General features: G+C 42.4%; 1 protein-coding gene across 2 annotated transcripts in view; it reads right to left on the bottom strand.

Annotated features, from left to right (window-relative positions):
• sptbn1 (spectrin, beta, non-erythrocytic 1) overlaps positions 1-15,617 on the bottom strand; it is a 308,382-nt gene that overhangs the window by 259,587 nt on the left and 33,178 nt on the right. The window contains exon 1 of one of the 2 annotated variants that reach the window (XM_063055881.1): positions 4,825-4,843. The exons of the other annotated variant lie outside the window; for it this stretch is intronic. The gene's annotated coding sequence lies outside the window, so the exon portion shown is untranslated. Of the gene's footprint in view, positions 1-4,824; positions 4,844-15,617 lie in introns of those variants that run through there. 2 annotated transcript variants of the gene reach the window in all.

Genomic DNA, 15,617 nt, shown 5'->3' with positions numbered 1-15,617 from the left:
TTGCAGTTTCCAGGGCATAATTTTGAATAGGTTCTACAGCTATTCGAAAAACAATCTTCTATCCGGCTGTTATTGGACTATTGAACCCCTAATATTACAAGTTGGATGTCTGCCAATACTATCTACCTCACTACGGTCCTGCACCTGATTGACTGTCTGCTGTATTCTCTGTATTCTGCATTGTTTTTATTTCCCCCATGCACTACCTCAATGCAGTGAAGCGATTAAATGATCTGTGTGAATGGCATGCAAACCATATTATGGTCCATGTGACAATAATAAACATACCTATTTAAACCAATCCAATTCAGATGGGCAGGGTTGAGGGAGAGATTAGGAGTGCAGTGTACTCCAGAATACAGTGTTTATTTGACAGAAATTTGCCTTTACAGAATTCACAAATCACTAGCAAAGAAAATTCAAGATACAGAATAAAAAACATACTCTTAAGTAGGGGGAGAAAAAAAACAAAAACAAAATGGAGGGCTGAACTAGTTTATCAAGGACAATGATTGCTGGCTGCTGGCTCAGTGGGAGGCCACTTAAAACAAATGCTTTAGAAACCAAGGGGACAATACCTTCTATTGATACTTGTACAATGTTCTTTACCAAATAACCTAACACCATTTTTAGTTAATTAAAACAACAACCCTTACTCTTCAACCAATAACTTAATCAAAATTCTCTTGCCATATCTCCACTTATACTACAGGATTCAACAGAGAGTAAAAGGTAGTTCACGTTATAGGAAATGCCAACACAGTTTTCTTGAAACAAAACCCCTTGATAATGTGGGGGTACACTAATCATAGAGAAGTGATCTGTTTCTCATCAAGTCAATCTGACACAATAAGTGAAGTACTGTCAACTATTGGTAGTTCTGTACTATTTAGCATATGCTATATCATACTGCCTTGCCAAAATGGTCAAACTCGCATTTTCCCACACTATATCCCACTTGCTGGATTTTGCCCATTCCCTTAATCTATTTATATACTTTTGCAGCCTCCTTATTTTCTCTTCACAGCTTACGTTCTTGTTATGTCATTAACAATTTTAACCACCATACTTTCAACCACCACTGGCTTGAATTATGACAAGGCCGCAGTATAGATGTGGAACACCACTCACTCACTCCATCCTGCCAGTTACAGAAAAGATCCATTTCACTTGCCTGTATTAGCCAGCCAATTTTCTAAGGAGGAGTGGTATGCTTCATGGTCAACAATGCTTGGTGTGAACCCCAGAATGTGCATGCCCTCAAATCCTTTTGTTCCCCAGACCTGGAATACCTGGTGCTGCTGTGCAGACCCTACTGGCTGCCTAGGGAGTTCATGGCTGTTATCATCACAGCGCAGGCTGATACTGACCTGGTTCTCAAGGAACTGTACAGGACCATCAGCATGGTGGAGACTACAAACCCAGAGGGTGTCTTCATTGTCACCAGTGACTTTAATCGAGCATCGCTGACGAAAGTCTTTCCAAAGTTTGTCAGCACATCCAGGTGAGCACTCTTGGAGTTAACACACAACTACTGCTACATTCCCTTCTGCAACACTTACAAAGCTCTCCTTCACCCAGCTTTTGGAAAATCAGATCACTCTTTGATCCTGCTTTTGCCGACGTACAGGCAGAAGTTGAAACAAGAGATGGCCATAGTTAGAGCCATCCACTGTTTGTCCAACCAATCAGTCTCCGTGCTGCAGTACTGCTTTGACGAATGCCACCGGAATGTCTTCCATGATGAGGGTGTCCCCGAGTTCACGGATGGAGTCACGTGCTTCATCCAGAAGTGTATTGACGATCTTGTCCCCCCGAAGTCAGTCAGGGTCTTCCCAAACGAGAAACCCTAAATCAATAGTTCCGTGCGAGCAGCACTTACCATGCTACACAGAGCTTAAGCTGCTGGCAATCAGCAGAAGCTCAAGAAAAGCAGCTATGATCTGCACAAAGCTATCAAGGCTGTGAAACAATACAAGATTGAGTCGAACATTCACAATGAATAGCACACGGCTTGTGGCAAGAGTTGCATACTATCACAGACTTCAAAGCCAAATGTAGTGGTGCCGCCAACATTACGGCCTCTCTCCCAGATGAGCTCGATCGTTTTTACGCTCTGTTCGATGTTGCTAACTCTGAGCCTCTGAGGAAAGCCACCCCTACAACCTGCAACCTGGTCATCTCTGAGGCTGAGGTACACAGACGTTTCCAACGAGTGGACAGTCACAAGGCTGTGGGACCGAGCGTCATTCCAGGGAGAGTACTCAGGATGTGTGCAGCACAACTGACATGTGTTTACAGACATTTTTACACTCCCGGTGTAGAGTGTCCTCCTGCTTTAAATTATCCACCATTGTCCCTGTACCAAAAAAGACCAAGGCAACATGCCTGAAGGGCTGATGTCCTGTCGCACTCACCTCAATAATAAGCAAATGCTTTGAGGGGATGGTCAAGGACTACATCTGCAGCTTGTTACCATCCAAACTGGACCCCTTACAATTTGCCTACCGACACAATCGATTGACAGATGATGCAACAGCCATTGCTCTACACACTATCCTTCCACCTCTAGAGAAGAAAGATCCATATGTGAGAATGCTGTTCTTGGACTACAATTCAGCATTCAACACCATAATTCCATCCAGGCTTGACAGAAAGCTCAGAGACCTCGGCCTTGACCCTGACTTGTGCAGCTGGATCCTGGATTTCCTGTCAGATCGGCAGCAGATGGTAAGAGTGGGCTCCCTCACCTCCACCCCTCTGACTCAACACAGGAGCCCCTCAGGGCTGTGTACTAAGTCCCCTCCTTTACTCCCTGTATATCCATGACTGTGCCACCACCCACATCTCTAACCTGCTAATTAAATTTGCCGACCTCACTTCATTGATTGGCCTAATCTCAAACAATAACGAGGTGGCCTACAGGGAAGAAGCCATCTCTCTGTCTGACACAGTGGTGTCAAGAAAACAACGTCCCTCAATGTCACAAGAACAAAGGAGCTGGTTGTGGATTACAAGAAGAATGGAGACAGGCTAACCCCTATTGACATCAATGGATCTGGGGTTGAGAGGGTAAACATTACTGAGGACCTCACATGGTCTGTACACACCAGCTGTGTGGTGAAAAAGGCACAACGGCACCTCTTTCACCTCAGACGGTTGAGGAAGCTTGATATGGCCCCCAAATCCTAAGAACTTTCTATAGGGGCACAATTGAGAGCATCCTGACTGGCCGCATCACTGCCTGGTAAGGGAACTGTACCTCCCTTAATCGCAGGATTCTGCAGAGAGTGGTGCGGACAGCCCAGCGCATCTGTAGTTGTGAACTTCTCATGATTCAGGACATTTACAAAGACAGATATGAAAAAAGACTGGAGGATCACTGGGGACCCGAGTCACCCCAACCACAGCTGCTACCATCCAGGAAACTGTACCGCAGCATAAAAGCCAGGACCAACAGGCTCCAGGATAGCTTCTTCCACCAGGCTATCAGACTGATTTGAGCGTATTTCTATATTACATTGACTGTTCTATTTATAATAGATTATTGTAAATTACTATGATTGTACATTTAGATGGAGACAAAATGTAAAGATTTGTATTCCTCATATATGTGAAGAATGTAAGAAATAAAGTCAATTCAATATTTTTTAATAATTTCTTTCAAGATTTTACCATTTATTATTGATCTGCGCCATCATGTTATTGTCCAGCACTGTCTGCCTGAATTTGACCTGGTCTCCCTCTCCCTCGCTACTGCTGGAGGAAGATGCAGAAGTCTTGGGCAAGGTTTGACCGACATGGTTTATGGATTGGATTTGTCTTCAGAGGACTCTGCAGTTCACTTTATGTGTGTTTCTGGTTACACCTTTTCTTATTGCTACGTTGTGTGATTTGATTTGGGCACTCTGACAGAGACTGGCTCTGTGGCGTGCAGTCAACAAATGTCACAGTGCTCAATTGAAATGAACTGAACTACACTGAATATTCCGAGACTATTTCAAGGACTCTGTAGTTAGATGGTTAATATACTGTGTGTTATTTGCTCATTGTTTGCTATTTGCATAATTTGTTCTTTTTTTTTTGCGCTTTTGGCACTTGATATTTTCTTTGAATGGGTTCCTTTGTTTTCTGGCTGCCTGCAGGAAGACAAATCTCAGGGTTGTATTCTGCATACGTACTTTGATAATAAATGTACTTTGAAGCACAACAACCCTAGATCACCACAGTTAACCTCAAAATACATATTTTCTACTTTCTAGTAAAAAAAAAGCACATTTTATGCAGCAGGTTGAGGCACAGCAAAATTGTTTAATACAGATGCAGGGCAGTGAAAACTTTTGACAAGAGGTAATACATTGGAAAACTTTACCATCTTCACAAGCAGCCTTCAAACTAGAGATAAATTTCAAGTGTCTGGAAAAATATGAACTTTGCCTACAAAACCTGGAACAGAAACTGAAATTTCATTACAATGAAAATAGATGTGCGATGACTGGTTGCATCACAGCCTGGTCTGGAAACACCAAAGCACTTGTATGGAAAATCTACAAAAAAAAGCAATGGATACAGCCCAGTCCATCACAGGGTAAAACCCTCCCTGCCATTGAACAGTTCACACAGAGCACTGTTGTAGGAAAGCAGCATCCATCAATGACTCTCACCATCCAGGCCATGCTCTCCTCTCGCTGCTGCCATCAGGATAGTAGTACAGGAGCCTCAGGACCTGTAACAGTTACTAACCCTCAGCCATCAGGCTCTCGAACCAGTGGGGTAACTTCACTTGTCCCATCACCGAACTGTTAATACAACCTATGGACTCACTTTCAAGGACTCTTCATCTCACGTTCTCCATATGTATGGCGTATTTATTTATTTTTTCTCTTTTTGTATTTGCATATTGGTTGTTGTCCGTCCTGTTGGGTGCAGTCTTCCATTGACTCTATTGCGTTTCTTGTATTTAATGTGACTACCTACAAGAAAATGAATCTCAGAGTTGTAAATGGTGACATCTAGTACTTTGATAGTAAATTTACTTTGAGCTTTGAAATGGTACAGTTAGTTTTCTCAGTTAGTAATCTGAAGAATTCCTGACCATACTCTATACTCTTTATTAGTTTTAAGTACCATTTATTAAAAATAGTGAACATTTACAATAATGACAATGGCAAGTAACTATAAGTCTAGCATGAATGATTGCAGAAACATTTGTGAACTTAATGAAATAAAAATTGCTCTCTTAGGTAAATTGGTTTCCCTGGATACATAGTGAACTTAGCTCATTTGCTCTTCTCCCAAGTACTGTTATGTACAAACAAGAGGGAGGGGGTGTATGGGGGTCCAGGGAGGGTAGCACCTGTGGTGAAGGGGCTTGTTGTGCCCATTCTGAGACAGTTCACTAGGCACTCAGCTCTCACCTGTGGCTCCAAGTAGCTGTTTGCGTGCAACAGCTGCACACCCTTGTACACCACTTCAACGGGGGTTAAACCAGGTTGAGGGCAGCTGGAGGGCTTCATACCACACTGAGACAGGAACATGCCTGTCCTCGTATGTGAAGTCCGCTCCAGTGGACCAGGCAGATGAGATCTACAGCAAGATCAAACGGTTAGGAAGTACTGCAACGCTCTGTGGGGAACGAAGAGCATGACAAGGCATAGAAAACGTCATGGTCATCCGCTGAAACCAAGACAGACCCCAGAATTCTGAGGTTGAGAGATTAGAACTGCCCCAGTGCAATGGCTTCTCCACTTTTAAAAACTCTCCCACACAGGTTTCATATCAGATGGACAAGGGGGATAGTCAAGATGACTCATTAACTGCAAAACCATATTTGCCACTTTGAAAGAGAAACTATCTTCCATTTCCATGACTAAAAGATCTTTATTTTTAATTTATAACCAAAGAAAGAGCTTTATTTACTCACCTTTTTGTGAGCTGTGGATCTGCGAAAAGGGTGTGAAGAAAGATACAAGGGTCCTTGTCATGGTTCATGCTGAGCAGCTGCATAACAGAGGACTCTCTGATCTACTGGGGCTGTTCCCAGGGACACACAGAGACTGACATCAGCTGCTGCTGGAAGATCACCAACTCGGTGAAAAACACTCTTTCGTCTGCCGGAACTTGGTGGTCTCCCAGCAGAGCAGGATGTCCTTAGGGAAGTACATGCTGAGGGACTTGGACCAGCTGGAAAACTGGGCTGAAAAATGGCAGATGGGAGTTTAATACAGACAAGTGTGAGGTATTGCACTTTGGAAGGACAAACCAAGGTAGAACATACAGGGTAAATGGTAAGGCAGTGAGGAGTGGAGTAGAACAGAGGGATCTGGGAATACAGATACAAAATTCCCTAAAAGTGGCGTCACAGGTAGATAGGGTCGTAAAGTACATTGGCCTTTATTAATCAAAGTATTGAGTATAAGAGCTGGAACGTTATGATGAGGTTGTATAAGGCATTGGTGAGGCCGAATCTCGAGTGTTGTGTTCAGTTTTGGTCACCAAATTACAGGAAGGATATTAATAAGGCTGAAAGAGTGCAGAGAAGGTTTACAAGGATGTTGCCGGGACTTGAGAAACTCAGTTACAGAGAAAGATTGAATAGGTTAGGACTTTATTCCTTGGAGCGTAGAAGAATGAGGGGAGATTTGATAGAGGTATATAAAATTATGATGGGTTTAGATAGAGTGAATGCAAGCAGGCTTTTTCCACCGAGGCAAGGGGAGAAAAAAACCAGAGGACATGGGTTAAGGGTGAGGGGGGGAAAATTTAAAGGGAACATGGGGGGGGGGCTTCTTCACACAGAGAGTGGTGGGAGTATGGAATGAGCTGCCAGACAAGGTGGTAAATGCGGGTTCTTTTTTTAACATTTAAGAATAAATTGGACAGATACATGGATGGGAGGTGTATGGAGGGATATGGTCCGTGTGCAGGTCAGTGGGACTAGGCAGAAAATGGTTCGGCACAGCCAAGAAGGGACAAAAGGCCTGTTTCTGTGCTGTAGTTTTTCTATGGTTTCTGAGGGATACACTGAAGCTTAGTGTAGCCAATGTAAGGGCTCAGGGAGGAGGGATCACAGACTAGTGTTAAAACCATGAAACAAAGGAACAGGATTAGACAATTCGGTCCATCAAATCTGCTCTGCCATTCCATCGTAGATAATTTATTATCCCTCTCAACCCCACTCTCCTACCCTTTCCCTGTAACCTTTGATGCTCTCACTAATCAAGAACCGATCAACCCCAGGGAACGGCTAAGCTGGGTGAGGAAGTCCCTTAAATATTGCACCCCAGTGGACCAAATGACTGGCAATGGTGCTATAGGTTTTAATAAGATAAGTCAATGTATTAGCTGTGTGTTAAGATTTTCCACTATTTATTCTTGTATTTACTTTTTATCATAAATAAAGTTTATTTTGATTAATTAAGCTCTTTTACCAGTGCACTACATACTATATAACCAGGCATTGCAACAATATTTTAACAACTGCTCATTATTCTGCATGGTGTGCATAATGAGTTATTAAGAGCACCAAAATTATGAGTACTGTTTTAGAAACAGCTTTGCCATCAGATTTGTGAACGGTCCATGAACACTACCCCACTATTTTGTTCTCTTTTTGCACCATTTATTTTGTTTTTATTTCATGTATTGCACTTGACTGCTGCCGCAAAACAACAAACTTCACAATGTAGGTCAGAGATAATGACCCGATTCTGATTATAAGGCATGAGTATATCTACACATATGCCCAACAGCTAGCTTAATAGGAATGGGAAGCCTGGTAAATGAATAGCTATTGATGCATTTTCAAAAACACCTTGGTCTAGTGTTCATTATGAAAATAAGAAATACAATGCATCAAGCTAGTAATATAATCTGAACATGACCTGCTTTTGCCCAAACTTTATTTAATATTGCTCTAAATTGACATACCTGGTGAAGAACTGTGACCCGATTTGCAGCAGAAATAGTTTCTTAATTTTAAAGTTACCTCTGTTAGAATGGAACTCAATGGTTATAATTGATATCAGTTATTTGAATGCTTGAAAATGCTGAACAGGTAGAAAGATGTTTCAACCATCCAGCAAGATATGGGAACTGTATCTCCTCTATCGCAGGACTCTGCAGAGAGTGGTGCGGACAGCCCAGCACATCTGTAGATGTGAACTTGCCATGATTAAGGAGGACATTTACAAGGACAGGTGTGTAAAAAGGGCCCAAAGGATCACTGGGGACCCAGGCAATCCCAACACAATCTATTCCAGCTGCTACCATCCCGGAAGCGGTGCCGGAGCATAAAAGCCAGGGCCAACAGGCTCCGGGACAGCTTCTTCCACCAGGCCATCAGGCTGATGAACTCACGCCGATTTGAGTGTACTCTATATTACATTGACTGCTCTATTTACTATAATTATAAATTACTATGATTGCACATTGCACATTTATGAAAGAAATAAAGTCAGTTCAATTCAAGTCATTCATTTTACAAAGAGCAAACTCAAAGAAGGTTTTCACTGTGATTCTGTGGATTTTCAAGCAACCCCGTCCACTTAAAATTTTTTTAAAAATTAAAATTAAACTGATCTCTTTAATTTAAAATACTTCTTTCACAAATGAAGCAACATAAATTGACAGAAATTTTCCATACCTCAAATGAAAAATAATTGCAGAATTATCAGCTAGTCTGCCACTGTAAACCAACTTCACCACAACCCTTCAAGACCATTTATCAGCACCACTCTTAAACTTCCCTGCTCTGAAGCGATCAACCCCAGTTTCACCTCATAACCAAGTTCCTCATCACTGGTAGTATTCATGTAAACTTTTTGATGCCATGGTATGAATGATTTAGTAGTTTGCCTGCTTTTATAGTTTCATGTACTACTTTTAAAACCATAGGTTCAAGACATGGACTTTATCATCAGCATTGAAGCTATTACACTTGTCAAGACTTAAAGTAAGCTGCCTTGAAGATCAGCACCATCACTGGCTTCTATTTTTCCAATGTTAGATGCTGCCAGTTCAATGAAAGGCCGTGATAATATTATATAAACTGAACAATATTAAAGAACTCTCAAACACAGTAAACAAACAAGGAATGAACTATTTAATCTAATATTTTCAGCATGTTAGAACAAAGAAGTAAAGATTTAGATACACATGAATGCAAAATCTGAAATAATATTTTAAAAATACATTTTGTGGTATTTGTGAGAAAAATACATGATTTAGGAAACTACATAAGATAATGCATTTGTGATTTCATATTCAGTTAATGATCAATGTTAGAATATCATAAATTGTGCAGAAATCCTAACATTGATGGAGACACAAATTTGCAGGTGTTGAATCTGAAGCTGGGATGGCTGACATTTGAGTCATGACACTTCATTAGGGCTGAGATTATGGGCAGCATATAGAAGTGAGAGAGAGGGATAAGGCAGGATTTGGTAGGTGGTGGGTGGAAATTGAAACTGATTAATTAAATCCTGAAATTAAAGTCAGTTTCACAACAGAATTACTATGAATGCTGATAATTCCTGTGTTTTCAACTGCAGAATCAAAATGCATATATTGTTTATTTTAGAGAATTACATAACATTTAGACAAGGGGGAGGATAACTGACATATGAAGTCTGTCCAATTCTCCATATAAGGAGCAATCCAAATAATCCCACTCCCATGTTCTCTCACTCAAAGGGCGGGAATGGGATTTTCCCCCTTCAGATTCCTATCCAGATCCACTTTGAATCAAATAATGAATCTGCCTCCAATACTACCCCTGGCAGTGCATTCCACATCCTTTATCCCAAAAATATCTTCTGCCGCCACCCCCCACCCCAAAGCTTTTACAGATTTCTGAAAGCATGGTGCCCAGAAACAGACACACTACTTATGGCCAAATCACCACTTCATAAAGACCCATTATGACTTCCTTATTCTCTCACTCTACATCCATGTTTAGGATCCTGCATGTTCTTTCTGTCAAAATCACTTTCTCAACCATTTTTGCTAGTTTCAAGAAACCATCTCCATATATGCCAGTTTTTCTGTTCCTGCAGTTCTTTTAAAATTATACCCTGAAGCTTAGAAGGCCTCTTGCTATTCTGACCAAATGCAACATGTTTCATACCAATAAATCATTTCATCTTGTCTGTCATTCGAAAATCTATGTTTTTTTTTGAAGTTTACTGCTATCCTTCTGACAGTCAACAACACTTCCCAAGTTTTTCATCATCTGCAGATTTAGAAATTACACATTCTACACGCAAATCCAATGGATTAATATATTAAGAAAAGCAGTAACCTTCGTATTAACCACTGGGGAACCTTCCTGTACATGTCCATTAAGTCTGACTAAAGTCAATTTTCTTTCCATGTTGTGAAAGACCCTTTTATTCCAGGAGCTTCAATCTTGACAAGAATCCTGCATCACACATTGTGAAATGCCTTTTAAAAACAACCTTCTCACTTTGCCCTTCATTTTTTAAAAAAAGATTTGCAGACCCACCATCACCGGCTATGAAATCATGCAGCTTGCAGAGCAGCTGTCTCGCAGCACCAGAGCCAGAGTGAACCCTGATGACTTATGCTGTCTATGTGAAGCTTGCACATTCTCCTCGACTATTTGGCTTTTCTCTTGGTGTCCCTCCCGCAACTTGAGCAGAGGTTGGTTGGAAAGTTAATTGGCACCATAAACTGACCCTAGTATGAAGGGGATGTTGACAAAAATGTGGGAAGAATAAAAAAAAAGGACGAATGTAGGATTAGCGTAAATGGATAGCTGACAAGTCAACTGCGATTTGATGTGCCAAAACAACATTTCCATGCAGCATCTCTGACTCACAGCCCGTCCCGAGTATTTGGATTACATTGCTTATATTAAATAAAATATTCCCTTAATTGTTAAAACAAATAAACCAGAGTTATTAAAGTGTAAGATCATCTACTAATCAAGCTACTCCCCTACAATCACCATTTTGTTTAAAACTTTAAAAAAGTCAACAACATGCATATCATTAAATCATTGCAACAGCAGATAAGACCATGGACGGACATGTCAGAATGGGAGTGAGAAGTACAAATGAAATGGGTGGCTACCAGGAGTTCCTACTTTTCTGGCAGAGTTGGTGCTCAGCAAAATGGTCTCCCAATCTCCGTTGGATCTCACTGACATACAAGAGGCCATGCTGGGAACACCAGATACAGCAGATACCCCCAACAGACTCTCAGATGAAATGTTGCCCTACCTGGAAGGACTGTTTGGGGCCCTGAATGGTAGTGAGAGAGGAGGTGTAGGTCTACATCAAGGAGGTGCAACACCTTGTATTCCGGCTGGGGAGCCTCCAACCTAATGGTATGAACATCAATTTCTCGAACTTCCAGTAATTCCCCACCCCCCCCTTCACCATTCTCCATTCTTGTTTCCCTCTCTCACCTCATCTCCTTACCCGCCCAACACCTCTCTCTGGTGCTCCTCCTCCTTCCCTTTCTTCCATGGTCTTCTATCCTCTATCAGATACCCCTTTCTCCAGTCCTTTGTTTCTTTCACCAACCAACTTCCCAGCTCTTTACTTCCACCTCTCCCCCTCTCCCAATTTCACCCAACATATATCCCCTTACACTTCTTCCGCCCCTCCCTCCCTTCTTACTGTGACTTCTCCTCTTTCTTTCCAATCCTAATGAGGGTCTCGGCCCGAAACATTTACTATTTACTCTTTTCCGTAGGTGCTGCCTAGCCTCCTGAGTTCCTCGAGCAATTTGTGTGTGTTGCTTTGGATTTCCAGCATCTGCAAATTTTCTCATGTTTATGACAACATACAAATGCCCAGATCTCTCTGTTTTTTGGGGCTTTTTAGAATGGAACCCTCAGATTTGCACTGCCTTGCTCTGTTCATTATGTTCTGTACTGTACTGCTGCCACATTTCATGGCATATGCCAATGAGCGTAAATCTGATTCTGGTTTCTGAAACACTAAGAAGATAGTATCAACAGGATTTTACAATAGAAAACCTATTACCTATCAACATTACAACCAACACACATAAAAGTTGCTGGTGAACGCAGCAGGCCAGGCAGCACCTCTAGGAAGAGGTACAGTCAATGTTTCGGGCCGAGACCCTTCGTCAGGAACTATCAACATTGTCATTTCCCCACTATGTGGAAAGATTTAATGAGTGATTCACCTCCACTTAATAAACAGAAATATGGAGCATTAAATACATTGATACAAATTTTCACTTCCCTGGGAACTGAAAGCTGCTTCATACCAGGGCTAAGCACTATTACATTCCATAGATCTAATGGTGCCTTGCTGAATCTCACATTCTAATTTTCAATGAATACTCCTCTTTGAACAACAGCTGCTTTATCTTTACATTGATTACATAGACATTCTTGACCACTTGTGTAGTATTTGAATGCAAACGCCTCTATCACACTGAGATTGTAACTACTTGGCATTTTTCTACCCAAAAATACATGTACAATTAACAAGATTTTGTAACCAATTTAACAACAAAAATATTCAGAAAAAATAGTAGGAAACAACAGGAATTCTGCAGATGCTGGAAATTCAAGCAACACACATAAAAGTTGCTGGGGTGATATACTGCCTCCGGTGCTCCCGATGTGGCCTTTTATATACTGGCGAGACCCAACGCAGACTGGGAGACAGCTTTGCTGAACATCTACGCTCTGTCCGCCAGAGAAAGCAAGATCTCCCAGTGGCCACACATTTTAATTCCACATCCCATTCCCATTCTGACATGTCTATCCACGGCCTCCTCTACTGTAAAGATCAAGCCACACTCAGGTTGGAGGAACAACACCTTATATTCCGTCTGGGTAGCCTCCAACCTGATGGCATGAACATCGACTTCTCTAACTTCCACTAATGCCCCACCTCCCCCTCGTACTCCATCTGTTACTTATTTTTATACACACATTCTTTCTCTCACTCTCCTTTTTCTCCCTCTGTCCCTCTGAATATACCCCTTGCCCATCCTCTGGGTCCCCCCCCCCACCTCCTTGTCTTTCTCCCTGGGCCTCCTGTCCCATGATCCTCTCGTATCACTTTTGCCTATCACCTGTCCAGCTCTTGGCTCCATCCCTCCCCCTCCTGTCTTCTCCTATCATTTTGGATCTCCCCCTCCCCCTCCAACTTTCAAATCCCTTACTCACTCTTCCTTCAGTTAGTCCTGATGAAGGGTCTCGGCCTGAAATGTCGACTGCACCTCTTCCTAGAGATGCTGCCTGGCCTGCTGTGTTCGCCAGCAACTTTGATGTGTGTTGCAGAAAAAAATAGTATAGCTGCGAGGATTGCAAATTTATCAAGACACATACTTGAAGATCAGTCTTCTCATTGACGACAGAATCAAAATTATCATCACCGGCATGTGCCGTGAAATTTGTTAATGACATATGCCAGTGATAATAAATCTGATTCAGTGTACTTTGTTTTATCAATTAAGATTAGTCAAAAGGTATGGGTAAAAAATCTATTGAAACATGATCACTTCTTTTTCCCCCTGTCTCCACAGAAACTGCCTGACCTGTGGAATATTTCCAGCATTTTCTGATTTTACTTCTAATTTTCAGCAACTTCACTTTTCACACACAAAATGCTGGAGGAACTCAGCAGGCCCAGCAGCACCTATGGAAAAAAGTACAGTCGACATTTTGGGCCGAGACCCTTCGGCAGGATTGGAGGAAAAAAAGATAAGCAGTAGATTCAAAAGATGGGGGAAGGGAGAGAGAAACACAAGGTGATATGTGAAACCAGAAGGGGGAGGGATGAAGTAAAGAGCTGGGAAGTTAATTGGCTGGAGAAAGGGGAGTCCGATAGCAGAAAACAGAACAACCATGGAAGAAAGAAAAGGGGGGAGGAACACCAGAGAGAGGCGATGGGCAGGCAAGGAGACAAGGTGAAAGAGGGAAAAGGGGATGGAGAATGGTGAAGGGGGAGGGGGCAATAACAGAAGTTTGAGACATCGATGTTCATGCTGTCAGGTTGGTAGCTACCCAGAGGGAATAGAAGGTGTCGTTCCTCCAACCTGAGTGTGGTTTATCACAACAGTAGGGGAGGCCATGGATTGCCATATCGGAATAGGAATGGGAAGTGGAATTAAAATAGGTGGTCATTGGGAGATCCTGCTTCTTCGGGTAGATGGAGCACCAGTGCTCGGCGAAGCGGTCTCCTAATCTACGTCAGGTCTCACCGATATACAGGAGGCCATACTGAGAGCACCGGACACAGCACATGACCCCAACAGACTCACAAGTGAAGTGTCACCTCACCTAGAAGGACTGTTTGGGGCCCGAATGGTAGTGAGGACGGTGGTGTAGGGGTAGGTGTAGCACTTGTTCCACTTGCAAGAATAAGTGCTAGGAGGGAGATCGGGAGGGGGGTGGGGGATGAATGGACAAGGGAAGCGTGTAGGGAGTGATCCCTGCGGAAAGCAGAAAGTGGGCAGTGGGGGGAGAAGATGCACTTGGTGGCGGGATCCCAGATGGCAGGATCCTCGATGGTCGAAGTTGCAGAAAATTGTGGGCTGGACACGGAGGCTGGTGGGATGGTAGGTGAGGACAAGAGGAACCCTATCACTACTAGGGTGGTGGGAGGATGACCTAAGAGCAGACGTGTGTGAAATGGAAGCGGTATCTCCTTGCCTGCCTGGTAATGCACCCCCCCCCTTTCACAACTCCCCATTCCCTTTTCCCTCTCTCACCTCATCTCCATGCCGGTCCATCAGTCTAGTGATATCACAGCCCACTTCAAACACTAACCACCAACATTGAAAATTTCAACTTTGTAACTACGAATTGATGAAGATCAACATAATAAGAACATAGGAAGAAATAGTACTGACCTTTCTCTACCAATCCCACATTCTTCAATCTCCTTGATATCCAAACATATGGCTAGACTTGTCAACTCTGCCCGCTTAAGCAGATTGCTCCAAAAATTTCCAACTTTCTTTCTATCTAATGCTGAATAGTTGATTCGTATTTCAAGCCATGGATTTTGATGACCCTGCTAAAGGAATCATCTACCCTTATCAAGCACCTAAACATTTTTCATTTTCTATTCCAGATTTGCGTTTACATTTATTACAAACAGCATCAACACTTCTAGGTTTAGATTTCACATTTGAAAGCCTGCTAATGACACTTAGGTTTTATTTCAAACAATGTTGCAGTAATGACACGATTAACATGATTGATGTTACCCACACAGTAACAATTTATACACAGTTCCACAACATCAGATAAAAGTTGCTGGTGAACGCAGCAGGCCAGGCAGCATCTCCAGGAAGAGGTGCAGTCGACGTTTCAGGTCGAGATCCTTCGTCAGGACTAACTGAAGGACTAACTGCTTCCTTCAGTTAGTCCTGACGAAAGGTCTCGGCCTGAAACGTCAACTGCACCTCTTCCTAGAGATGCTGCCTAGCCTGCTGCGTTCACCAGCAACTTTTATGTGTGTTGCTTGAATTTCCAGCATCTGCAAAATTCCTGTTGTTTGTTGTCCACAACATCAGAAATAATTTCAAAGAAATGCATTTTTAACCCTCAATTAAACCAACACAAGTTAGAAGACTTGTTTTTCCACAAGAATCTA

The sequence above is a fragment of the Mobula hypostoma genome, chromosome 8 (assembly GCF_963921235.1).
Source record: "Mobula hypostoma chromosome 8, sMobHyp1.1, whole genome shotgun sequence".
Lineage (NCBI taxonomy): Eukaryota > Metazoa > Chordata > Chondrichthyes > Myliobatiformes > Myliobatidae > Mobula > Mobula hypostoma.
This window is presented reverse-complemented; position numbering and strand designations above follow the sequence as displayed.